This window comes from Ceratotherium simum, chromosome 3 (genome assembly GCF_057802395.1).
Source record: "Ceratotherium simum simum isolate JZ-2026a chromosome 3, ASM5780239v1, whole genome shotgun sequence".
In the NCBI taxonomy this organism is placed as follows: Eukaryota; Metazoa; Chordata; class Mammalia; order Perissodactyla; family Rhinocerotidae; genus Ceratotherium; species Ceratotherium simum.
In genome coordinates this window covers 74,836,006-74,845,031 of record NC_141902.1, presented here as the reverse complement: position 1 = coordinate 74,845,031, position 9,026 = coordinate 74,836,006, and positions in this window count along the sequence as shown.

The following is a 9,026-nucleotide window of genomic DNA, read 5'->3' as shown; positions in this document are numbered from 1 at the left end:
GTCCCTGCTTCCCTGTGGAAGGCATGGCATTCCCATACACTGAGTGCAAGAGGGTGTCCAGCCCTCAGCCAACACCCAAACCCCAGGGGGACGCAATGCCGGTGGTAGATGGCAGGAGGAGAGAATTGTGGCCAGGACAGGACAAGACGATGATGGCGATGGTAGGCATGGCCCAGGCAGCTCTGTTCCCTCCTCCAAGAGTCTCATTGAAGTGACAGAAAAGATACTTTTGAAAAGTAAGAAAATATATGAATGTAGGAACACAGGAAAGGGGATATCAATGGGCCATGAATTCTGAAGAAATCTTGAGAGATTGTTCTGGTGAGGTCTGATTGTTTGAGCAGGAACAGATGGAAACTATAACCTGAATATCCAAGGGTCAGCAGGGGTTCTCCTCTGGAAGGCTTGAGAGACAAGCTTGGGTCTCTCAGCACAAAGGCAGGAGTGGTGGTGAGATCCAGTGAATCGCTGCACCCATACAGGTGCTCTGGCGGTGTTGGGCCTTACTTTCTACCCTTTGCCTGCAAACAGTGATGCACGTGGCCCTCAGCTGAGGCCTTGGTCCTGATGGGGCAGGGGTCTCATGGAGGGCAGAGCTCACCTGCTTCGGAACAAGGCTCCAACAGCCTGCATGTCCCAGCACCCTTGGGTACCCCCGCTTCCATGAGTTCCATCCTCTTCCCCACCACCTGTACCACCTTCCACAGTCTTCCCTTCAAAGAAAAACCCGACATGTGAGGGAAAATACCAACAGCAGAGAGAGAGTGAGATGAAAAAGCTGACTCCAGAGGAGAGAATCAGAGAGCAGGAAAAAACTTAATTTGATATAAATATTAATTGAGTGTATATGTGTAAGTAATTGTATATATTAATATTGTGTACATATCATATTATGTCTATATAACACGTATATGTAATATTATTATACACACATTATTACATATGAATACATGTATTATGTACTAATACATAAAATTAATTCATAAGTTACACATTATAATAATATGTTACATATACATACATGGTGCATATACATGCATGTAGTGTGTATATATACATACTATGGGAAGATACAGCTCTAAAATGACAATGGACTGCTATGAAAAAGGAGCCATGGAAAATTTGAATGTGTTCTTGAAATTAGAAACATTAATAATGAAATCTAAGTCTAAGGGAAGGGCAGGATAATAAGTGGGAATGGCTGAATACAAGGTTGCAGATCTGGAAGCTGAAACTGTAGAGATCTCCCGAGACTTAGAACAAAAGGACATAAAGGGAAGTCCTCAGAGGACCTGAAGCCAGAAACCATGGCCAGTGGTCACCCCAGCAGAGTGTGGCTGGAGGAAGAGAAGAAGGACTTTGACTTTTCATTGACTGCCCTCTGAACCAGGTGAATTTCTTCTTTTACTATATGCAGCCATCACTTCATAAAAATAATGGATAACCTTGCACGCTGTCCTGGGGGTGGCTGGGAAGGTTCTGAACAGGAATATTTAATCAAACTGGGCACTGTTCTTCTGGATGCTTGTTGAACAACACAAGATAGGAATCATACCTTGTGTAAAAGTTCCCTCTGTCCTTCAGGATGCGTATTTCCATATCTATTACATGAGCTGCCTGGTGAAACTTGTCTCCCTTTTGTCTGCTTTTCCTTTGCCCTAGTTGGTGTGTGGCTAGATGGGCATTTGGAATTCATCCAGTCTTCGATGCTGAATGTGGAGGAGAACTCACATGACATGGTTAGTGCCAAGGTGTTGAGCAAAGCCCTCATCTGTCTGGATAAACTTCAGCCCTTACAGGCAAGTGATTACATCCAAGCTGCATAAATCTCTGAATGGGGCAGAGGTCAGGCAGGCAGCAGACTCAGTCCATGGCTTTCTTTGACGCAACAATGGTGGGTGGGGAGGGGCCAGGTGGGGGGAGGCGTCTGTCCTCTATGGTACCCCTTTGACATGAAGACTCTTATTCCTCTGTTACCAGTTGATACATGACAGCCACACAGCCACCTGCGTTCCTGCAACTCCCGAATACCCACTTGACTGTCCTTGTTTTCAAGTAGGAGAGAATTCACTGCTCTCAGAAGTCTGAGAGTGAATGAAGAATTTGAGAGTCAGCATCAGCCCTGGCAAGAGGCTGGAAGAATCCAATAATGCAATGTGTGGTAGGCAGAGTTCTGAGATGGTTCCCAAGATCCCTGCCCCTGGTGTGCATGCTCTGTGTAATCCCCTCCCCTTGAGTGGAGGCTGTGCCTGAGAATAGGTGGGGGTTTCACTATTGTGATTAGATTACATGGTATGGCAATAAAGGGACTTTGCAAATGTAATCGAGGTCCCTAATCAGTTCACTTTGAGTTAATCAAAAGGGAGATTACTCTGTGTGGGCATGACCTAATCAGATGAGTCCATAAAAGAGACAGGACAGGGCCGGCCCCGTGGCTTAGCGGTTGAGTGCGTGCTCTCCGCTGCCGGCGGCCCGGGTTCGGATCCCGGGTGCGCACCGAGGCACCACTCCTCCGGCCATGCTGAGGCCGCGTCCCACATACAGCAACTAGAAGGATGTGCAGCTATGACAGACAACTATGTACTGGGGCTTTGGGGGAAAAATAAATAAATAAAATCTTTAAAAAAAAAAAAAAAAAGAGACAGGACACGTTAGTAGACATCTTCCTGCTGGCCAAGAAGAAGTGAGCTACCATGTTTTGATTTGAAGGGTCGTGTGTCCTCGACCTGAAAATGGCTTCTAGGAGCTGAGAGTGACCCTCAGCTGACAGCCAAAATATGCAGATCTCAATCTTATAACTGCAAGGAGCTGAATTGTGCCAAGAACCAGTAAGCTTGGAAGAGAACCCCCAGCCCCAGATGAGACGACAGCCCATGCTTACACCTTCATCTCAGCCTGGTGAGCCCTGAGCACAGGACCCAGCTAACTTGTGTCCAGAATCCTGACCCCTCAAAACTACGAGATAACAAATAGATGCTCTTTTAAGTGGCTAAATGTGTGGTAACTTGCTACACTGCAACAGAAAGCAAATATAGGGTGAGATGCACGTCAAGTGAGGTTCAAGGGTGAGTTCCTTAAATGGGAGGAATCTGGAACTGGGGCTGATTCATCATGGTGGCCACACATGCAGAGGGGTCAATTTCTAAGGGAAGCCCCTCAGGGATTCCTTGGGAATGCGCTGTAGGGTGGTGCCTGATTCTGGAGCCAGACAAGAGGTGGCAGCATCCTGACTCCATGTCACTGGTTCTGTGATCTTTAGGAAATAGCTTCACCTCTGCGAGACTCTTTCACCATCTATAAAATGCAGCTAAGCATATCCCCCCGCCCCTAGTCCTATTGGGACATTGAATGAGATAATTCTTAGAAAGCTCTAGTCACAGTGCTGGTGACTAAAAAGGGCTTGGGGAACTCTGATGATTATTATTCCATCTCAAAGGGTCACCGGAGCACCTCGGTGGGGTCTGCAAACATATCCAACCACCAGTCTTACAAGGACCTAGGTTCCGAGCAGGGATGAACCTGTGGGCATCTGACTCCAGAACCAGAGTCAGGGTTGATGCAGGGCCAACACAGGGACTGGCGGTCACTATGAGGAGCAGAATAACACTCGATTCTAATGATGACCCCAGGTGCTAAGAAAAGGGTAAAGAGAAGTGCATGACCCATTTGAGCACATTTCTGTGTGTTTGGAGAGAATGGATGCAAATAACAGAGGTTTATGATGAGGGCTGGGCAAGTTGGCTAACGGTGGGACCCAGACTGAATAAAGGCTGAGAAGCCCGTGGCCATCGCTGGGGGGGGCAGTGACTCAGGCACGCCCGTGAGTGGGACTCCACAGTTGCTGACCTCCAGACAGGGTCAGCTGTTGGCCTAGGCTGACCATGGTGACCACAGCTATGTTAGGAAGAACTGAAACTCATGAAAACAAACACAGCAAAACAAACTCCCACTCCCAAGCCTCAGAGATGGAAAGAAACAGGCTAGCCTGGGGTTGCTGGGGAGGTTAGGGTGGGCATGCCCGCCCACTCGAATCCAGAGTCAAAGATAAACAAAGCCAGACACTAAAGGCATCAGGACAGGTTTTAATCAGAAATATACTATTGCAATAGGGAAGAGTCAGTGGTGAACTGAACTCAACTGGGATTTGCTCAGAGGTGACTGGGTGTTTTAAAGGGAGAATGAGGTGGTAGGGAGAAGGGTGAGTGGGGGTTCAGTAGAGTCAGGGAAGTGAATAATTACAAAAAGTGGGAAGGAGGGTTGGTCCATATGTAACTCACGTGGATTTGTTAACTAGCACTTCTCAAAGCTAGACTCCTACCTTCCCACAGAGACTGGGAGACAGGGGCCCTATCCTCAGGAGTTGGCTGGAACAAACAGTCAATTCTTTTGGCTGAGTTTTCTCAGGCAGGCACTTTAAGTGTGTGTGTGGTGGGGGTGGGGAGGGGAGATCTAGAGTCATCCTAGGGTTTGGTTTTGTTCAAGTATTTATAGGCCAACGTTGAGGGCTAGTTGAGAAGAGGGCTGAAAGGAGCATGGCTAGAGTTTGGTCAAGGGGAGAACTCTTGTCCAGAGCCCCTCACAGCCCAATTCCTGACCCTGTACGCCATGGTCCCCCTGCATTGACTTGCTCCAGTGGGCCTCCATGCTTCACCACCAAGGGGCCCAAGACGACAGCCTCAAGGAGTGAGAGTGTCACGTTGCATGTTCCGCAGAGTTCTAACAGCCTGAGAAACAGCTTTGTGACACCATGATGAGACAGGTTTTTTAATGTTGGGACAGCTTCAAGCCCTTCTTCAAGCTCTTCGAGCTCTCAGCCTCAGCGGTCTTCCTTATAACTAGGCAGAATGCCACCCCACTGACTGGCCTTCAACGCTGGCGCAGTTCCATTGGAGGCATTCCTGCTGGGCTGCTGAGCTCAGCTGCATGCTCATCCTCTGGGCTACAGGCCACAGTGTCCCTGAGGGACGGCACACTGGCATGCTAGCAGGATATAAGGCAAATTTACCCAAGTGAATTACCAATGTCTTTTATTCATTCACTAACTCCAGTTATGACACTGAGATGTTCCTGGCAGAAAAAATCAATTTTCCTCTAGTCCAAAAAACTTTGAAAATTATCTCTTTTTAAGAAAGAGGTGTGTATATATATGTATAGCTTATATATGCATACATACCAATATGTATGTATATAGATATATATATAGGTGTGATTTTTTAACAGCAATAGTACAGCATGTCTACTGAAAGAACAGTGTATTTAAAATCCAACATTGTGCTGAAAAGAGTTTTGCTAAAATATGGTCTATAATCTGGTTTTAATTGTTAAGAGAACCAGATCTGTGACAGAACAAACACAGTGGCATTTGTCTGTCTGGGACGGGGCCTCTGGCTCTCCACTTCTGGGGCTGTGTTTGGAGGACACTCTGTGAGATGTGGGCTCTGGGGACAGTGTGCTGTTCCTCCCCAGGGCTCTCAGTGTCCCTTGCCCTTGGCGGTTCTCCCAGGCCGCCTTCCTTCATGGCTCTCCATCCCCACCCTTGACCATTCAGCCACCAGCCCTGAGGGCAGGACACAGCTTCCTTGGTGCCCAGCATTAGGCGGAGTTTCCATAGAGGGACTGGTCATATGGTGTAGGGTCCCCTATGGCAGTTGGCTGAATACGTAGTAGATAAACAATAAGACTTCAGCAAAAAAAAAAAAAAGAAGAAGAAAGACAGTTTGGGGTGACGTGCTTCTATCCCCATGGGGATTTATGCAGTGCAGCCATTGGCAAATTGGGATCTGCAAACCCAGCAAGACTCAGACTTCCAAGGTCACAGGCAATTCTCAGGGAATTGTGTTCTAGATCCTTCCTTCCTGAAACTGTCTGCCTGGCAGGCCTGATGGAGGCGCAGCTCTTCTCCCTTCCCTCCACCACATCCCCTCACTCCCCAGGGCAGGGATGGGGCAATGACACCTGTGCCCCAAGGAGGGCAAAAGCCTTCCGGGAGCAGCAGCCATAGCCATGAGGATGTTCACGGTGCTGGGAAAGAGTTAACAAAGTGTATGATTAATGGTTGTGTAACAAATCCTATTGCAAGTCAGCGAGCTCTAGTTCTTTGCTTTCCATGAATTGAGGGAGGATCTACTCAATTTATAAACTGATAGATCAGATTACTAAAAATAATTTTTCATGATCAATACTATGTAATTTTCAGCATATAACTCAGACAGAGCAGAATCTTTCTAACTAAACTCCTTCCACTCCCATGTATTTATTTATGTGAAAAAGTTTTTCTCCATGCTTACCTATATAAAAGGAGGGGAACACAACTGATACCAAACACTATCTCATGCTACTGATAAGTAATATTCATCCACGGATCCATGAAATAATTTGAAAAAAGACTCAGTACTGTTTGTCTGATTATAAGATCTGTTTCTGATAAATGTATATTTTTAGTAATCATTAATAATTATTTATCAAAAGTTATAATACAGTCACTTTAATGAATCATTGAGTGTTAATAATAATCACAATGATAACTCAATCTGGAAAAAAATCATTTAACATTTAGAGACTTACGTTTATAAAAATTTAAAATGTTAAGTTTCTGTACGTATTTTTGTTGCAGAAAACTCAATAGTGTGATCTACAAAAGTCTTTAAAACATTATAATAAAAATTATCATAAAATGATTTAAAAATTATAAAAAATTATTATTTAAAATCCCGTAGCAGAGGGGAATGAAAATATAAGTTGAAGGAGAAAAATGAACAATATAAAATTAAGCTGTTAAAGAAGAGCTTGTTCATGTTTTTTTAAAATGAATGATGGCGAGGATCAAATTTTTACACTGCTTAGGTTCCATTGGGCACATTTAAAAGAGTATGTACTTTTTATAATGTCAACATATACCACACGGTGAAGGTTAAATCTTTTGAAGTGATTTCAATGTATGATAAAAATGTTAAATGTCAACTTGAAAAAATGCACGGGGGTACATGACGACTAACATTCTCTTAGGGAGTGAGACCAAAGGCTTGCAGACCCTGGGGGAGAGAAGCAGCATTGGTGGGTGCATTTCCCAAGGCTGGGAGAAGGCAAGTGGTTACCGAGACTTTAGGGGAGTGCTCTGCTAAAACCCACTCCCAGGAGCTATGAAAAACCCTAGAATATATAAGTGAATGAAGAAGGACTATCTAAGCCTCAAGACAGCAAAAGGAACCACACGGAGGAAAAGCACAGGATTTGATGGCAAATTTAAACATTTGTATGTTAAAAAATACCCCAATTAAAATTGAACATCACTAGTTATAGCGATGGTTTTCAAACTTTTTCTCACAAATTTCTAAAAGTACACTGAAAAACTACATGCCTTTTTACACGTTATAAAAATGGCTTTTGACATGTTTCATCGTGAAGTTAAGTATTTGAAAAGAATATAATTTCTGGTATATTGCAGATATTGATGTTTTAAATATATATGCATTATATCATTCTTTTAAATGTATACAATGAAATCTAAATCCTCTAGTAATATAAAATAGGCCAGCAAATACAGGAGAAAAATTTTGATAGCTGGAAATTGTTTTTTTTCCTTCTGTGTTTATTTCTTTTTCACTTCTCCACACAATTTTATGGTAAAATTATTTATTTTTTAGCTTGAATGACTTATCGATTATTTTATCATACTTCTCTGCCACAAACATGTATGTAAATTGATCAAAACAACAAATGCACTAAAACTGTTATTAAATAATTATGAAATTGTATTGGAAATGCATTGCATAGTGAAATGGAAGAAGATTTCTTTTCCAGTTACTTCATGCACTCATGGATGAACATTGCTTAACGCGAGAATGTGTTAGAGTTCAGCATTGAACCTATTCTTAGCTTAGCTTTTTACAGCTGTAGCGCTGAAGAGTCTTTTTTTTTTTTTTTAAATTCCATTTAAGTGATTACCATATTCAAGCTCAGTGCTCATTTATTTTTTAATAATTTTATTTATTTATTTTTCCCCCAAAGCCCCAGTAGATAGTTGTATGTCACAGCTGCACAACCTTCTAGTTGCTGTATGTGGGACATGGCCTCAGCATGGCAGGAGAAGCTGTGCGTTGGTGCGCACCCGGGATCTGAACCCAGGCCGCCAGCAGCGGAGCGTGCGCACTTAACCGCTAAGCCACGGGGCCAGCCCGAGTCTTTTTTTTTATTGTAATGTTGGTTTATAACATTATATAAATTTTGGGTGTACATCATTCTATTTCAATTTCTGTGTAGATTACATCATGTTCACCCACAGACTAATTACCATCTGTCACCTCACACACGTGCCTAATCACTCCTTTTGCCCTCCTCCCTCCCCCTCTCCCCTCTGGTGACCACCAATCCAGTCTGTGTCTCTATGTTTGTTTGCTGTTGTTTTTATCTTCTATTTATGAGTGAGATCATACAGTATTTGACTTTCTTCCTCTGACTTATTTCACTTATCATAATACCCTCAAGGTCGATCCATGTTGTCACAAATGGCCAAATTTCATCATTTTTTATGGCTGAGTAGTATTCCATTGTGTATATATACCACATCTTCTTTATCTATTCATCCCTTGATGGGTACCTAGGTTGCTTCCAAGTCTTGGCTACTGTGAATAATGCTGCAATGAACACAGGGGTGCATATGTCTTTATGCATTCATGTTTCATGTTCTTTGGATAAATACTCAGCAGTGGAATAGCTGGATTGTATGGTAGTTCTATTCCTAATTTTTTGAGGAATCTCCATACTGTTTTCCATAGTGGTTGCACCAGTTTGCACTCCAACCAGCAGTGTATGGAGGTTCCCTTTTCTCCACATCCTCTCCAACACTTGTTATTTCTTGTCTTGTTAATTATAGCCAGTCTGACGGGCGTGAGGTGATATCTCATCGTAGTTTTGATTTGCATTTCCCTGATAATTAGTGATTTTGAACATCTTTTCATGTGTCTGTTGGCCATCTGTATATCTTCTTTGGAGAAATGTCTGTTCAGATCTTTGTCCATTTTTTAATT